We start from the raw sequence: 19462 nt of genomic DNA on the forward strand, positions 1-19462 counted from the left end.
TTTGAGTCTCATTTTGCACTAATTAAAGGCCCTATGTGTATATAAAAATGTATGTGTTACGTGATTTTCTATGTAAATTCCGGCAGCATGACGGCATAAACCGTTGTCTACAAAACCTGTTCAAAAGCTAACTGCGGTACAAACACACAACTGAAGAAAGAAAAGGCACTCAGCCGTCGTATATACAACAAAAAAGCAAATGTACAAGCAAACCGGGGCTTCGCCCCAAACAAGTCCAAATCCAGTAATGGCGGGGCTTGCGCCCAAACAAGTCCAAAAATGTTCAAAATCAAGTCTACAAAACCACGCAGGACTCTGCTGCAGCACCCTCCGGCTCGGCAACCCTCGCCATAAGAGCGGCAATCTCGGCGTCCCGAAACTCGAGCTCCCTCGACAAACGAGCCGTCTCCTCCCGAGACTGGGTCAACTCTCGCTCCAGCTCACGACCAGCCTGTGGACAACAATAAATCGGCTCATGTCAATCAATCCAAACAAAGCTGAAAAACAAAAAATCAAAAGAAGTCAAGTGAGGTTCATACCTGACGACTTCGACCACCGACGAGTGCCTCGATGGCGGTAGCTCGCAGCCGGTTGGCCACCCTCCATAATGCCACAAACCGAGATGGCGCGACCTGCATTTCAAAAGAATTCTCAGTAAATTGAACAAGTTCAATCAAATGTGTTCTTACACGAAAACTATGCAAAATGGGAACTCACCCTCCGAATTAGATGCTGCCAGTCATCTAGGCCAGCATCCGTCACAGCCGCGTCAAAGTCACGCAGCTCGGAGATCGTCGTCCTCCCAGTAGCGTCAATGTACTCAAGGGTCTCGAGGTACTCTGGGGGCTCGATGCCCGCCGCCTCAACCTCCTGCAAAGACAAAATGGCCCTCGTTAATCGATGATCTTTCGTCGCAATTCTCGAAAATCAAAATCCAACAAGAAGACAAAAGATACTCACCACTACCGGCCAATACGCCAACCTCCCGTAAAGGAACGCCGAGTAATCCTCGTCAGGGAGAAGAAGGTCGTCGCCACCAGCGCCAGCCAAGTCCGCCCCTCTCGGCCTCGAAGGCTCCCTCAACATCGTCCTAGGAGGATCGACGGGAACCGTCAACGCGCCCCGAAAGCACTGACGAGCTAACCGCTCGCCCAGATACCACACAGGACCCATCGACGTCCACAACAATAGCCGACTTGAGCTCCTAGGTCGAAGGACCTCAGCGACAAAAGGAGGCGCTCCAGCGTACTCCGCCCAAGGTCTGGGCACCCACTACGACAATAAAGGCAAAGGTCATTCCTATGATCAATTTAAAACAAAGTATAAGAAGGTCTGAATGAATACAAATGGGATACTCACGCTGCTCAGCTGAAGAGCGTTCACATCCCGCCGGTAGACATTGTGAGAAGAACGCTTGCTCTTCGTCCGGCACATGACCCAATCCCTCACCACGGGATAGGCCCTCTCCAACGGCTCCGTCCTCTTGGGCGCGAGGCCTGGAAAGTAAGAGTACACCCACGCCCGCAGCGAGAATAGTCAATAACGATCTTTCGATCTTTGATAAAAGAAAGGAATTTACTTTGGTCTAAAGGAAGGTTCATACCTCCAACAAGAGCCTGTGTCCGACGGCGCCGGGAGAAGTCCCCTTCTCCATCAACTCCGGACGAACCATGGCCCTCATAAAGCGGATGAGGACCGCAAAACCAGCAGATGACCCGGCCCCAACGCCCTAGGGAACTCAGTCGGAAAGAAAGGGGAGAAGCTTCGTCGATGACCTCTCACCCTTGTCTCCGAGGTAAATCGAAGACAAGAACCACCAAAGCCACGACGAGCCCTCCGCTCTTTGTACAAGGAGGAGGAGTCGTCTCCCTCCCATCGATCACCACCGATGCCGGGGTCTTCCCCGCAAAGTAATCTCGAACGTAGGAGCTGGGTACCAAACCCGGCACCGCAACAGCCTTCGGCGACAGGTTCCAACCGATCAACCTCCTCGCCTCGGCCGAATCCGCAGTCCCGCACGGCAGACCAGAAATCATGCCGTAGTCCTCCAAAGTGACTCCCACCTCACCAAAAGGCAAGTGAAACGTGGAAGTCGTATCCCAAAATCGATCCAAGAAAGCGCGGACCAGGCTAAGGTTGGCCCGCAACTTCCTCTTCACGATATCCCTCCAGACCTGAACCAGAGGACCAAACGCTCCACGCTCGATCATGGCTCTCTCCTCCTCCGACAGCCGCTCGTAATGCTCCATCGCTGTCGTATACCCCGAGAACGACCGGATGTTCCCGGCCTCCTATTATGATTCGAAATAAAGCTATCTTTAGTTTTGAATGAATTTAAAAGAAATTTGAACAAAATAGAAAAGGATAGGTAATGAGTTAGGGAATTCCTATTTACCAAGCTCTTCACCGTCCTGTAGGACAAGTGACCCTCTGCAGCCCACACGAGGTGCCTACTCTCCCAGGTCTCGGCCCATGCAGGATCTCCTCTCAGCTGACGACCTCCTCGTCCGAGGTGGGCCCGTCTCGAAATCTCCTCCTCCTCAGCAGCCTCCTCCTCGGGAACCTCGTCCGCAGCAGCCATCACCGCAGCGGTGAAGGCCTGCTCTAGCGCCTCCTCAACAACAGCGGCATCTATGTCCATGGGATCCCTCCCAGAAGTAGAAGCATCGTCACCTGCAAACATTAAAGCAAATTCAGGCCGCGTCCCATGACGACAAGCCTTTGTTAAGAAGTTTTCGAGCCTTCAAGGCCCCGGAATTCCCCATTTCTGGCCATCCTTGGCCATATTCCCACCAATTCAATCACTCATGTGATGAGTTGAGTCAAGACAAGACAAAGTCAAGGCCTAGTCTCGGGTTCGAGTCGAAAATTCGGCAGCATTTCGCTATAATGGCGGTTATGCCCTAAGAAGTGTCCTGAAAAATTTGTCACAAACCAAAATTCCAAGATGGTAGAAAGTTTACCCATCCTCCAAGCGTCCCAAATATCAAGTTTCATCGCAAATGGGCAATCCTAAGGCCATTTTCGAAGCAATTTACGATCTAGCTGTGAAACCGTCTCAAAATTTGCTCAAGGGCTCAAAACTCGATGAAAATTCAAAGTAAATACATGGTTATGTTCCTAACATTGCCTATTATCCATTTCTAGTATCAATTTGGCAAGACAAATCCATTTGGGGGAAAAGCCCCAAATTTTCGATCAAAAGGGTCGAAAACCCTAATGTTCGCGGCTCAAAATTCGACAAATATGGAAGATTAATGCAAGATTGAAGCACATACCTCGATTAGTCATATTTTAAGCAAGCTTTTGAATCCAACCTCGACGAAAATGGTGAAGATTTGAGAGAGAAATTGCAAAAATTGTGTTTCGAAATAATGAACATGAATCTCTTCTGATTTCGCGTTTTTACGCAGAATTGCTGAATTGGGGAAAAGACGCAGCAGGTGCTGCGCCTCTTCCAAGAGACGCAGCTCTTGCTGCGCCTCTTCCTTTTGTTCCCTCCATATGGATTTTCAAAAATCCGTTATGAATTCGTTATTCGTGGGCCCATCTTTGGTGCGCCTCTTCCTCGATGACGTTTTATCATTTTGGTCCGTTTCGACGATTTTCTTTCGTTCCGGCCCATGTTTTATCCGGCGCGACAATATTTTGCAGTATCGTCCAAATTCGTTTTATCCCGCGCAGCAGTATTTCGCAGTATTGTTCGAATTTTTATCCAGCACAGTAGTATTTTGCAGTACTGCTCACTCAAGACTTTCTTTTCGCGATGATTAAGATGTTCCTAGTCATCTATCCCCAGCGCAGTAGTATTTTGCAGTACTACTCACTCAAGGTTTCCCCTACGACGATCAAGATGTTCCTAGTCGTCGACATATTCTCCAACCAAGAGTTCGCTTGAGGCCAACGCAAGCAGATTCAACCTCCAAATTTCGCCAGAGTTCGCTTGAGACCGACGCAAGCAGATCCCCAGCAGTTTCTACCGACGTCCTGCTGTTTTCAATATCTCTTGTTCCCCGCGAAGTTCGATTAAATCTCAGGTATGATCTCTTCTTATGGCTGGCGAGCTTCCTTACGTAGTCTAATGGACTTTAAACGACCCTCCCCGATAGTCGACAGACTCTAAAATGTTCCCGACGATAGGTCCTTGGCTCAGACCCCTTGAGCCACCTCGCGTCGCCATAGTCGTCAGGTTGTAATCTTCGATTGACCTGATGGCTATACTTTGACTTTCGCCTTGTCCAAGCCTCAGTCAAAGTGGGGCTCAGAGACACCTCGTTCGCACCCCTCGCAAACCACCCGGTGATGATTGGGCCGCATGTTTGATACGCGGAACGATTAGTGACAGTTCGTAAGATTATCGTCAAGTGATTGCTCAAATATTAATGTCAACCTCTTAAAAGTCATCTACGTGCCGATACGGTCGTTTTGACAGTAATTAGAGTACATTCGGAGTCCGGGTCAAAAACCGTCTCCACTTTCTGATAGCCATTAAATCCCGAGTCAGAATGTTCTGGAATGTTCCGGATATTTCTATTCCATATTTCTCAAATTTTATCTTTTGGCAAATAATATCCCGTAATATTCATAAGATAATCGAATTATTTCCGTCCTACCATAACTCAAACGCGGAAATCTTTCTTAGCAGGAGGAAACCTCCCGGGAATAGACGCGGCAGTCTTTGCGCCTCTTCCAAGAGACGCATGGCGCTGCGCCTCTTCCCGTGCCCTTCTTTGCATGATTTACGTATCTTTTTTATATCTTTCCGAGATTCACTTCCAAAGAGTCTCCGAAACCCTATTCCTTCACGTGATTAGTATAAATAGGAGCTTTCGTTCCTCATATTTCTCACGCGAGTGTCCGCCCTTCTCTTCTCCCTTTGCATTCTAGACTTCGTTCTTACTAATTGGCGCCTACGTGCTTGGACTTCCGACCACGTAAGCTCGGATCTTTCCGGGTACCAGCCTCTCCGTTGCATGACCGACCAATTTGACCACTACACTCAATCAATCTAATTAATCAACTTGTTAAATCGTTTTCCTCTTTCGAGGGCACTCTTTCCTTGCATTCGCGTCGAGCATTCACTAATCGATCTTCTTAGTTCTTCTCGTTCCGTCAACATGTAAGTCTGAGGGTGTATTAATCTCTCTTTTATTTATTGTATTTTAATTATTGTATAACAATTGTAAGGTTTATGTCGAAAACACCATTAAAACCGATTTCTAAAACCGTCTTTAAAACCTTTTTTGCGGATTTCCAGTAGACAGACGTCGAGAAAAGACGCAGCAACCGATGCGCCTCTTCGAAGGAGCGCAGCACCTGCTGCGCCTCTTCGTGAGGCTGCCGCAGTTCCTGCTTCTTTTCTTCTTCCTCCGTCCTCTGTAATTCGTATCAAATTTATTTATTTTGTTTTGTTCGTCTGTTAATTCGTTCATCATGATAGTTTAATAATTCATATGTATATTAACCATCATCATTAACATGTTTAAATCGTCATAAATCCGACTTAAATCCCAAATAATCAATATTTGCGGGTTTTCGTCATTAAATTCAATTCGAGTTTTAGAAATTCAATTCGTTCATGTTGAGTTTCTGGGATTCATTGTTGATATATTCTCACCTGTTTGTTCATTAGTTCATCGTCAATTCATCATGTTTAGTCTAATTCGTTTAGTTAGTTAGTTTAATTAATCATTCATTAACATCGACCCTTCACATAATTAATCCGTCTTGTTTCCGTCATAACCATGTTTTACTGTTTTATGACCTCAATCATGTGTAAATAATCTGCTAATCATTTTCATCCGAGTAATTATATCTAATCAATCCTTAAAATTAACAATCAACCTTAACGATTTGCAGTTCCGGCTTCACAGCCAGAATTCACCCTTGAAAGACGCGCAAGAATCGCTGCGCCTCTTCCAGAGGGCGATCTCTGCGCTTTGTTCAGGATGAGTTCTGTCCCTGAACTCCTTTTCTGCCTTGACATAGTTTAATTAGTTTACGTATTAATCAACTAATAATCGTATTATCACCTTCTGATCTGTCGTGTTTTATTCTTTTATTCCTTTTTCTCAAATCATCCGTTTTTAAAGGTATTTTCGACATAAATCGCCTGTTCCAATGTAATTATTGTAGTTCATATTATTGTTGTATTTCGTATCATTTGTATGTCTTCACATGTAAATCAATATTAAATCCTACTTCGACCCAATTGTATGCTAATAACATGTCAACCGACTTAGTCTAATTCTCACATGCTAGGATTAATCTATGGATGTTGCATTGCATGCATATAGCCGACGATATATCAAGTACGAACAACTTCCCTAATCATTAGTAGAGGCCGCTATCGAGGCGGGCGGGATTAGGTGTTCGATCAAAAGAGCTTCCTAATACGTACCCTCACCCCTTACTCCAGATCTCCGTGAGCACCTGTGTTCATTGGCATCCACGAGAGTCATTCTAGACATAGAATGCTAAGGGTAACGATTGCTTAGTGTTCATGTCACTACTTTGTGTCTTGACATGACACGAGGTATTCGAACGGTTCCAATTTCCCATAAAAATTGGTGGTGACTCCATACAAAATGCAAACGCTTGTTTTCGAGCCCCTTCACCAAGCGCCCCCGTGGGCGGCCCGCTGTCCACACAAATAAGGTCGCCTTCCTTATTTTTTCTTGAGCTTAAATGTAATGGATTATCCTCCAAAATTCCAATGTAGAGATCCTCCTCTTGATTGCACCCAAGACAAATCCATTAAACTAATATATTAACTAACTAGATTAATATAGTAGTATCTTTAAAATGATTCTAATAATATTCTTATTACTACACTAGTAAACTAATATTGTGATTAGAATTTTGATGAACAATCTCTAATGTTTTCTAAAACAAGTTTTAGAGAGTTGTGAGAGACATGAGCAAAAATTGCATGTAAAGATGATGAATGAATGAATGAATGAATGAATGAATGAATGAATGAATGAATGAATGAAAAATAGAGAAACTAATTTCTCTATATGCCAAAGGGGGTTGCCGGTTTGGGAGGGATCACAAGGCCAATGCATGGCACTTGCTTTTCCTTTTGTTCTTCACAAGACATAGTAGGTGTAAGACTAGTTCGTCTAGGTATGATTATGCTATTTTATCACATAAAATAAATCAACCACAATCCACTACTACTACCTCCATTTCGGTCCATATATATAAAATGGACTACCATTTTATTTTGTCAATTTGTCATTTGTCACACAATATGTCACATGTAGTATGATACATGTTATTAATTAATTTAATGCATATTTATCAAATAAATATCATTTTATATATTAATTAAATTACATACAAGAAATTCACTAGTGATTCTTGATCACATAAATAAAATGGGTCATATAATTATAATTCAAACCATATTATAATTATAATTAACCATTCATTCTTATCTCAATTGTTTCACAAACAATAATCAATTTTAGTAATATAATATTTTAATTACTAAAATAAATCTTATTTAATCAAATTACAATAAGATATAAATATTTTCTCTCACAATTGAATTGTTCAATTTTAAGGAATTGATTAACTTGTATCGTCATACAATTAATCAATTTTTCTATTAAGGGAATTGTCCTTTAGGTGTGACCTTAAGGGATTAACTGATCACCACCGTCAAACGACAGTAATGTCAAACTCTAGTTAGCCAATCATTACTGATTAATGTTGATCAGTTGACTATACAAATGAATCATCCCTTACGTATTCTTAATTTGAGATTTAAACATGTGATCGCACTATTGTTGAGGACACATACTCCAACACTTTGTTTATCATAGCTAACAGGTCAAAACAATGTACATGGATAACTAAACGGGATTCAAATACAAAGATAAAGCAAATTATCATCATTGCTAAATAATTAACCAAGACTCGACTCTAAATAAATAAAAACATGTTTTTGTATTTTATATTTTTTTTAATTTTTATGGATTTTTTTTTAACACACAACAATAAATAAACACACAACAGAAATAAATATTCTCCCCAAAACCTAAATGTCACAGTGTCCTCATTGTGACGCCTACAACATAACAATCACACAGAAAATCCAACAACCTAGGGGGCACTACTATCAAAGAGAAGAGGGGAAAATAACAAATGCAATAAAACAAACAAAAACAAAGAAAGATAATACCAGCTGTGTAGCAAAAGCTCCACCAAACCAGCTGGAAAGTGAGGGATGTAGTGACCAGCTGTCACTACTGCCCACCACCATCATCATCATCAACATTGGCTTCGTCAAAGCCATCAATCTCCTCAAACATGGCCAACAGCTCAGGGTCCTAAACTCGACCCCCACGGCCTCTAGCTCGACCGGCTCGTCTACCACAACCTCTAATACGACCACCTCCTGGAAAAGTTGTTGCAGCAGAAGTAGAAGCTGCAAACTGGCTAAATGGCCCTCTTTGCGATAAAGGAACACCCAGATCCTCTGGAAAAACACTGGTGGGCTGGTGAGGACGAATAGGAGTGTAAAAGTAGTGACCCAAGGCACCATACTCTGTACTAAACTGCCCAAACTCATCAGGGGTCACACCATAAAGGTGGAAAACACGGCTATCATCACCAGGTGTGGTGTAGTAGCTCGGAGAAACACCCATGTATGCCCCCCCCCCCAGCAAGAGTAACAGCCTCCATCTGCTCCCACAAACGCCACTCATTCAAAGCGGCGTTAATACCCTCATGGATCCTCACCTCCCTCGCAAGTACTGGGTCAAAATGATAACAATGGGAAGGAAAGGCTGTAGGAGGAGAAGGAGGAGGACGGGGCTGGTAAGAACCAGGCAAGTGAGTGGCAGGCTGACGACGTCTCTGATGCTTACCACTAGTAGCAGTCATACTAGAACCAGGTAAAGTAACCAGAAGATCATCAGGTCTCAATCTAGCTGTACTCTCCTCAAGAGGCGGAATAGCCGGCAACCGATCATTAGGCAAAAGCATATAAGACTGACCACGCACGCTCCAATAGTGATCCCTCCACCCCGAATGTCAAGGTAAGAGATGTCATAACGTAGGTGGTCATCATCTACCAACGGCTCATGGTCATCTATCGGCTCATAGGGGTCATTCCCCTCAAAATCACACAAAACACTAGCAATTCTAGTAATAATGGCACCGCAATCTAAATCAGAATACCACCCAGTCATGCGGTCAAGGGCCTGGAAAACGAGTGAAGGGGGAGAAAACTGAAAAGTGGCTTCCTGAAACGGGTTGAGGTAGCTAGCCGATATCAAGACCTCCAAAGAAGAGGCCTTGCTCCTATCATGTCTCCCATAAAGCAAATAACTCAAATACCGTAAGAAAAGCCGAAGGCAAACATGGTGAACATCTAGTAAAGACATACTACTCACGTCAGCGTCCGCAAAACCTATAAACAATGGAAAGAATCGGACCGCAGACAACCCAGTGCCATTATACAAATCACCAGTGGTATGCTTATCAATCCCGAAAATCTCAGAAAGACGGTCAAAAGTCAAGGACCGTTCCTCATTAAACAACCTAAAACGGATAAGATGGTCCGCCGGGAAATAAGCATACGAACTCAAAAACTCAAAAGTCAAGGGACAATATGATAGTTCGTGAAACAGAAAAAGACCCTGCAACCCAATCTTGACAAACATACCAAACATAATCTCATCAATCTTAAAAGTTCGCAAAAGTTTGCGATCAACACACCGAGTAGGATGCATAGCTTTGGCCATCAATGCCAAGAAATTATCCCGCTGCTCTTTGTCACAAAATTTAATGAATGGGAACTCGTCAATTGGTGATAAATCATCTTCCCCCTCGGAAGACACAACCACCTCCGGCTGACGAACGGGAGCGCGTCTCTGCCGTGGCCTTTTACAACCTTGTCCACTAGTCGACATACCTGCAAAAATGCAAGTATACAATCACAAACCATTCTAATGGCCAAAACAGTCCACGTTTTGGGGATACATTGGTTGAAAAATTCGATTTTAAGGCCGAAAATCACACATAAACCATCTAAAAGGCAAGGGAATTGCAATTATATATCAATTAGTGAAGATTCCAAGCATAAGAACACAATTTCTAACAAATTTAATGCAAAAATTGAACCCGGATTTGAAGAACCCTAATTTCCAAATTAGCAAATTAGGCATTTAATTCAACAAATAAAGGGTTAATAAGCAAGGAAATAGCAATTGTATATGAGCAATGGAAGATTCAAAGCAATAAACACAAGATTTAAGCACAAAAAATCAGAAATTTCAGACCATAAGAGGTAAAAAACGGGACTTACTTGAGCAATAATAGGCAATGAATTTCACAAATAAGCACAAAGGATTGATTTAGATCACTAACAAGCAACTAAACACAAATTTAAATGAAGATTTGATGATGAAAGTGGAGTGTTTGAGAGAGAAAGGGGAAGAACAAGTAGAGAATGGCAAAGAAAAGTGACGGAAGGAGGAGGGAGTAGGAAATAATATGAGCAAATTAAAGAGAAAACTGCCGGTTCAAAAACGCGGAATCGGGTTCACCATTGGTTCCTCGATCGAGCCTGGGTGCACTCGATCGAGGCACCAAATTCCAAATAAGCCAACTTTCGACATTTGCAAAATTTAATTACTCCCTTGGTTCCTCGATCGAGGCCTGACTGCACTCGATCGAGCACGTTGGATCCTCGACCGAGCCTACCTGCACTCGATCAAGGAACCTGCTCACGGCCTCCTTTTTTGTTGATTTAATTCCTACGTTAAATATCCGTCGATTCCTGCGCAAAAATACTTTGAAACAAATAAAATTCCCACCCTAACATCTCTCAAAACTCAAGAAAATAATAAAACTATAAAATGATAACTAAATTAAAATCCTAATTTACAAAATTTTACATTACAATCTCCGAGTTGCCTCTCGGTAGCGCTGGTTTAAGCGGTCCCGCACGACCGTATTACCTCATCAGTGAGAGGAATCAATGGCAAAGAGTTCAACGGCCTCTATTACCCCAACATGAGCACCTTCATAGTAGATTTTCAATCATTGCCCATTCACTTTGAAAGTCTCACCTTTGTCAGTTTGCAGTGTAACTGACCCAAATTTGTTCACTTCAACAATAGTGAATGGTCCAGACCATCTACTCCTTAGCTTACGTGGGAACAAACGCAAACGAGAGTTAAAAAATAATAACTTTTCACCGACATGAAATTATCTTTGCAAAATATGCTTGTCATGCCAATTCTTCGTTCGTTCTTTGTAAACTTGAGCATTATCATAGGCATGCAGTCGAAACTCATCAAGCTCATTCAACTGCATCAATCTTCTCTCCCCCGCCAGTGAGGGATCCATATTCAGCTCCTTTATGGCCCACATAGCCTTGTAATCAAGCTCCACAGGTAAATGACAAGATTTGCCATAGACTAGACGGTAAGGTGATGCCACAATCGGCGTTTTGTATGCAGTACGGTAAGCCCACAAGGTATCATCAAGCTTCCGACTCCAATCTTTTCTATTCTTGCTCACTACCTTCTCTAAGATCTATTTTAATTCTCTGTTGGAAATCTCCACTTGCCCACTGGTTTGAGGATGATATGACAATCCTCTGCGGTGTGTCACGCCATATTTCTTCAATAGAGAATTAAGATGACGCTCATTGAAATGCTTTCCTCCATCACTAATTACCGCGTGAGCTACTCCAAACCGTGGAAAGATGATCTTCTGAAACAACCTAACAACAGATTTTGCATCACAAGTGGGGGTGGCAATTGTCTCCACCCATTTAGAAACATAATCTACAGCTACTAATATATATTGATTCCCAAGAGAAGTAGGGAATGGCCCTTGGTAATCAATTCCCCAAACATAAAAAATCTCCACCTCTGAGATTCCTGTTTGAGGCGTCTCATGCCTTTGCGAAATATTACCTGTTCTCTGACACGCATCACAAGAACGGACAAAAGTAGTAGCATCTTTCAAGATAGTAGGCCAATAGAAACCCGATTGTATTATCTTAGCAAATGTCCTAGAAGGACCATGATGACCACCATAAGAAGAAGAGTGACAATGAGAATGGATGACACGTACCTCACCCTCTGGAATACATCGTCTGTAAATACCGTATGCACACTCCCGGAACAAATATGGATCATCCCAGAAATACCGCTTCACATCATGCATAAATCTCTTCTTCTGCTGATAAGACAAGTCAAAATTAAGCATACATCCTACCAAATAATTGGCGTAGTCTGCAAACCATGGAGTGTTTTCAGCTACAACTAGAAGATGGTCATCTAGAAAAGAGTCATCAATGGGCAAAATCTCTGTTCCTGCAAATCTTAATCTAGACAAGTGATCTGCAACAACATTCTCAGCACCAGACTTATCATGAATTTCTAAATAAAATTCTTGCAATAATAGAATCCATCTAATAAGTCGTGGTTTAGCTTCTTGTTTAGTTAAAAGACATTTTAAAGCTGCATGGTCAGTATGAACAATAATTTTAGAACCAACAAGATAAGCTCTAAATTTGTCTAAAGAATAGACAACTACAAGAAGCTCCTTCTCCGTAGGAGCATAGTTGATCTGCGCATCATCAAGAGTCTTACTTGCATAGCAAATGGCATGTAACACCTTATCTGTTCTTTGCCCCAAAACAGCTCCAACTGCATAGTCACTGGCGTCACACATAATCTCAAAAGGAAGGCTCCAATCCGGAGATCGGATTATGGGAGCTGAGATAAGAGCTTGTTTAATCTTGTCAAAGGACTTAACACACTCATCAGAGAAAACAAAAGGTGTATCTTTATAAAGCAGCCGGGTTAGAGGTTGAGCAATTTTAGAGAAATCCTTAATAAAGCGGCGATAGAACCCTGCATGACCAAGAAAACTATGGACACTTTTAACATTAACCGGGTACAGGAGTTGCTCAATTACCTCAACCTTAGATTTATTCACTTAAATACCTTTACCTGACACCAAATGACCGAGTACCACCCCTTCAGTAACCATGAAGTGGCATTTCTCCCAATTAAGCACAAGATTGCTCTCCTCACAGCGCTGCAAAACTTTAGTCATGTTTCTCAAGCAAACATCAAACTCAGTACCATAAATACTGAAATCATCCATAAATACTTCCATAATAGACTCTATGTAATCAGAAAATATGGCCATCATACACCGTTGAAAGGTAGCTGGGGCGTTACATAAACCAAAGGGCATCCTCCTATAAGCAAATACACCATCAGGACATGTGAAAGTAGTATTTTCCTGATCGTCAGGATGAATGGGTATCTGAAAGAAACCGGAGTAGCCATATAGGTAACAGAAATAACTATGGCATGCTAATCTCTCTAACATTTTGTCAATATAAGGAAGTGGGAAATGGTCTTTCTTAGTAGCTGTGTTCAACTTCCTATAATCAATACACATCCTCCACCCTGTAATAAGTCTATTAGCAATTAATTTATTTTTATCGTTCTTTACTACTGTAGTACCTCCCTTCTTAGGTATAACTTGGACAGGACTGACCCATTTACAATCAGATATAGAGAAAATAATGCCAGTGTCATGTAATTTATCTACCTCTTTCCTTAACACCTCATGCATTGGAGGATTTTATCGTGTCTGACCCTGTGCACTAGGCTTGTGGCCTTCTTCCAAGTGAATACGGTGCATACAAAAGTCAGGACTAATGCCTTGTAAGTCATCAATGCTATACCCAATGGCCTTTTTATGAGTTCTCAAAATAGTCAACAAAGCAGATAGTTGACCTTCAGTTAGGCTAGAATTGACAAATACTGGGTTTATCTCACAGTCATCAAGAAATTCATATTTAAGATGAGAGGGAAGGGGTTTTAGTTCAGGTTTCTTTACCTCAGTTACCTTAGGTGTGATACCCAAACTATATACCTTTTGATGGGGGCATTTCTCCAGTTAGAAGCCTCCCAATCTCATGAACTTCTAGAGTCCATGAACCCGTCTGCGCAGCTGAATCTGAAACCAGGGCAATCTCCAGAGGATCCCTGTCCAAACACATAGAAAGACACTCATGAATAGTAAAATCAACATCATCTATACTATGACAAGTTTCTTCTATCATGGGATGTTTTAATGCTTTTTCTAAGTTAAAAACAATGGTATAATCCCCCACAACTAAAGTCAGTCTCCCTTGCCTAACATCTATTACTGTCCTCGCCGTGTGAAGGAATGGTCTACCTAAGATGATAGGGATTTGGTTGTCCTCCGCCATGTGTACGACAACAAAATCTACGGGAATGTAGAATTTCCCAATCCGTACGGGAACATCCTCTAACACCCCTAATGGGTGTTTAACAAATCTATCAGCCATCTGCAAAGTCATATTAGTAACTGTCAACTGACCCATATTTAATTTCTTGCAAATAGAATAAGGCATGACACTAACGCTAGCTCCCAAATCACAAAGAGCTTTACTAATAGCAAGATGACCAATATGACAAGGGATAGAAAAACTTCATGGGTCCTTTAACTTAGGTGGTGAATGAACTTGCAGCATGGCACTGCACTTTTGAGTGTAAGCAATAGTTTCCACCACATCAAAGGATCGTTTCCTTGTCAAAATTTCCTTCATAAACCTTGCATAAGCCGGCACTTGAGTAATTAATTCAGTGAAAGGAACACTTACCTGTAAGTTCTTCACTACCTCCATAAACTTACCAAACTACTTGTCCAGCTTAGATTTTTGTTGATGGTGAGGAAAAGGTAGTGCAATAGTAATGCGCTCGGCTTGCCTGGCTTTAGAACCAATTTTTAAAACACCGTCGTCTGCCAGAGAGGATGCTCGATCGAGCCCTAGTGTCACTCGATCGAGCACATAAGTTCCTCGATCGAGCCCGCCAGCACTCGATCGAGGAACCTTAGCAGGTTCGTCTTTTTCGTTCTTTTCGCTTTTATCTTCAGCTCGTGTTTCAACTTCGTCAGCTTCTTTTTCATCATCACTTAGCTCCAAATTGCCCAATCCCTTAGGATGCATATAAGGTACCTTATTATCATTAGTGGGCAATGCTTCATCATGACTTTACAGCTCTGGATTTGCATATGTGGTATCGCTCCTCAATTGAATGACATTAGCTTGCTCGTGAGCTTGTTTACCTTGAGGCAGAAGACCTACGACCTGTTTTGATGGATTTTCAATTGCCATCTGAGCCACCTGAGTATCCAACATCTTATTATGGGCAATCAGCTCAGAGATTTGAGTCGTCTGCTTTTGCTGCATTGACAAAGTTTGTCGAAAAAGATTATGCAACTCTGCCATCTCACTGTTTGGAGCTTGTTGAGGAGTTTCTTGAGGAGGTTGTTGATATTGATTGTTAAACTGCTAACCTCCTTGAACTTGCCTTTGATATCCTCCGTGTGGTTGATTACCACAGTTGTTTGGAGGGATATAGGTGTTCTTTTGTGGTTGTTGATGCTGTGGATTTTCACATTCTGGCTAGACTATTGAAGGAAAGGATGCTCTTTCGTTCTTTCATTGTAAAAGTTGGAGAAGGGTGTGCCTTGTGTACCTTGTATGTAGGACTGAAAAACATTAACCTGCTCCAATGTGCTCAAACACTCAGCTGCGTTATGACCGCCTAAACCACATCAAGCACAAGAATCCTCTTGTTGTTGACTCATAGCATGAACTCTCTCTTTATTACCCAATGATTGGGTGGTCTTTATCTCGGCAATTTGGGCAGAAATAGCCTCTAACTGTGCGGCAATTTGGGCAGAAATAACCTCTAACTATGCCGCAAGAGCACTATCTCCACCATTCCCTCGCGTGCTTCCTCTAGGATTTACATACTTAGCGGTATGGGTGGCAATCTGATCAATTAAATTCCACGCGGTAGTATCATTGGTGTTGTCCTGAAACCTCCCATTAGTTGAAGAATCCAACAGGCCACGATGATCGTCATACAACCCGTTATAAAACAGGTTGCAAAGAAACCACTTTTGAAAACCGTGATGGGGAACAGATCGGACCAAACGCTTGAAGCGAGTCCATGCTTCATTCATATCTTCAGTTGCTCCTTGCTTGAAACTAGTAATTTGACTTCTCTGCGCATTAGTTTTCTGAGGTGGGAAGTACCTCTTGTAGAAAGCAAGAGCTAAAGTATTCCAGTCAGCAATTCCTTCATCCGCCATATCTAAATCCCTCAACCATTCTGCAGCTCCATCCTTCAGAGAAAAAGGAAAAAACACCTGCTTTATCTGATTTTGTGTCCCTCCAGCTGTTAAAGGGAATGAACAACAATAAGTGACAAACTTCCCCATATGTGTCGCAGGATCCTCAGCAGCTGTCCCTCCAAAAAATTTCTGCTCCACCAAATTGATGTAAGATGGACGAATTTCAAAGGTTCCATTAGCAGTAGTGGGTAGCTCAAATCCTTGTGGGATGGAAGCCAAGGTAGGCTCGGAGTGACTGGCTAGAGTAGGCATGATGGTATTCTTAGGAATGGGAATTTCGACCGGAATTTCAAGTTCGGGAATTTCGTCCTCTTCGTAGGACTGATCGACCGAATTTGTTGAGTGCTCCGTCTCGACATCAAGTATACTCAAGTCTTCTACTTGACCCACTTCTTTCTAAAACTTCCATCTGTAGCGAAAAGTCTTTTCTGGTTCGGGATCAAAAGGTATAATCAATAACCTATTAGACCTGGGCATACACGAAACTAACAAGAGAAGTGTGAGAACGGTCTCAAGGAACCAGGTTCCCTGAGACAAAAAAGATAAAATAAACATAAACAAACTAGACAATTGTTGCCTCCCCGGCAACGGCGCCAAATTTGATATGGCTAAAGTCGTATCACCAATATCAAAATAAATCTATTTCAGTTACTAACAAAATAGCTAGCGGTAAGACAGGTATCGAATCCACTGGGAGGCGGTAATAATCGGTTTGCTAATATTTAGATCGTTTGAACGTAACCGTTTCTTGGGGGTTTTGGTTTGTTTGTTATCTATCGACTAATAATGAGTAATTAAATGGTTTATAACATTAATATTAAAGGTCTAGGATTTCCGGTTCACTAGGTCAAATATATGGGGTCTCTTAATCAATTGCTAGGTCAATCAAGTTATCTAAGGTCACAAGATTGATTAATTCTGTTTATGTCATATAGATCAAATCTAACATGCAATCGCTATAATTAGACACAATCTATTTGATTATCGCAGCCTATATTAATTCTAACCCTGTCGGTGAAAGTATTAATTCGCTACACTCGTTAACAATTTATGCCTAAATCAATTAACTAGAATAAGAACAATAATCAAATGATAACTTATGCGATTTTACTAGCAATCAATTAATATTCCCCTTTCTAATTTTCCTAGATCCCCTTCATCCTAGATGAGGGATTTAACTACTCAAAACGAATCTAACAACAACAATAATGGTAATTGAAAACATGATTAATGATATGAAATGATAACAACTAATTAAGAGCAAAAACTCGAATAATTAATTAATAAAGAATGATTAATACTGTAGCAATCAACAAGGAAAGATTGAGAATGAGAATTGAAGCTAAAACAAGTTTTCCAGCCGTCCTAAGTAAAAATAAAGCGTAACCTAAAAAATAATCTACGAGTTTTGAATTTATATTGCAAAATAAGTGTTTTATGAAAATACCGAAATTAATCTGTCAACAAGGATCCTCGATCGAGCCTAGCAGCACTTGATCGAGGACGATTACTCGATCGAGCCTTAGTGGACTCGATCGAGGAAACAGATTCAAAGGCTTTGTTCTCGTCTTTCCTTCACTTCTAATCTTCAAGTCACCTTGTTCCTCGTGCCATGCTTCGTGTATTCCACTATGCCATATCCGCAATGCTCAACTTAGCTCGATTATCCTCGTAATGCGTCATTTCTGCATTAAAACATAAAATAGCGGCAGTATCGACAATTCACTATAAGAGGGCATATAAATGACATATAGGCACGGAAACGGTACATAAAACGCTATGAAAGGAGTTATAAAAGTGTATATAAAAGTGGTACATCAGCCTGCATTTGTGGAGTCGCCACCAATTTATTGTGGAAAAATTGGAGACCGTTCGAATACCTCGTGTCATGTCAAGACACAAAGTAATGACATAGACACCAAGAACTCGTTTCCCTTAGCATTCTATGTCTAGAATGACTCTCAAAGATGCCAATGGACATGGATGTCCAGAGATAACTGGAGTAAGGGGTGAGGGTACGTATTAGGAAGCTCTTTAATCGAACACCTAATCCCGCTCGCCTCGATGGCGGCCTCTACTAATGATTAGGGAAATCATTCATAGTTGATATGTCGTCGATGTAATGCATGCAATGCAACAAAAACAGATTAATACTAGCATGTAAAATTAGACTATGTCGGCTAACACGTAATTTAGCAAACAAATTAGGTCGAAGTTGATGTTAGATTAATGTGAATGCCAAGTAAATAAATCATACATAAGTAATAATAAAATTAAATATAATAATAATGACAATGATTACAATGATTTACGTCAAAAGCACGCTCAAAACGGGATTTTGAAGAAGAAAATTAAAATAAAACTGAAATTAAAATAAAAGTATGAAAATACGGCAGATTAGAAGTGATAATACAGATAATAGTCGATTTAATACGTAATTAGGAGCAAAGTTAAAGCGAGAAAGAGTTCAGGGACAGAAGCCAACCCAGAACAGGCGCAGCAGCTGCTGTGTCCTCTGGAAGAGGCGCAACACTTCCTGCGTCTGTTCTTGAGTTGGACTCTTGCTGTGAAGTCAGAATCACGGATTGTTATCGTTCATTGGTAATTTAAGATTGATTGTTGATACTAGAACTCAAGTAGAAGTGTTTTAACAGATTACATGCATCCGGAACCATTATGAAACGAATCAAAGGTGAGAATTTACAGCGGTTTACATAATTATGGCAAACACGTGTCGGATTTAGTAAAGGAACAAGATTTGAACTTGAAAACGAAATTGATCGAATAAAGAAGATTATATATAAAAGATGAATTCCAGAGACTTGATATGAGAAAATCGAACCTCTAAAATCTGGGTTTGAATAAACGACGAAAACCCGCAAATATTGAATTATAAGGGATTTAAGTCGAATTAAACGTTATAATTTGAAAGGATTAATGAAGACATGATTTATGTACTGATACTGACAAAAGAAACGAAAGAAACAAGAGAAACAAAAAGTTGTAGAAGATCGAGGAAGATGAGCAAGAAGAGCGGCAGCCTCAGGAAGAGGCGCAACATATACTGCGACTCTTCGAAGAGGCGCAGCTACTGCTGCGTTTCTTCTCGACATCAAATCTTTGCTGTTTTGTAAATACGGTTTCAAAAGATGGTTTTTAAAGACGATTTTGAGCGTGCTTTTGATATAAACTTTACATTAATGATACAAAATTAAAGTACCATAAAGTAAAATATGAT

Source organism: Silene latifolia, chromosome 7 (genome assembly GCF_048544455.1).
Source record: "Silene latifolia isolate original U9 population chromosome 7, ASM4854445v1, whole genome shotgun sequence".
NCBI lineage: Eukaryota > Viridiplantae > Streptophyta > Magnoliopsida > Caryophyllales > Caryophyllaceae > Silene > Silene latifolia.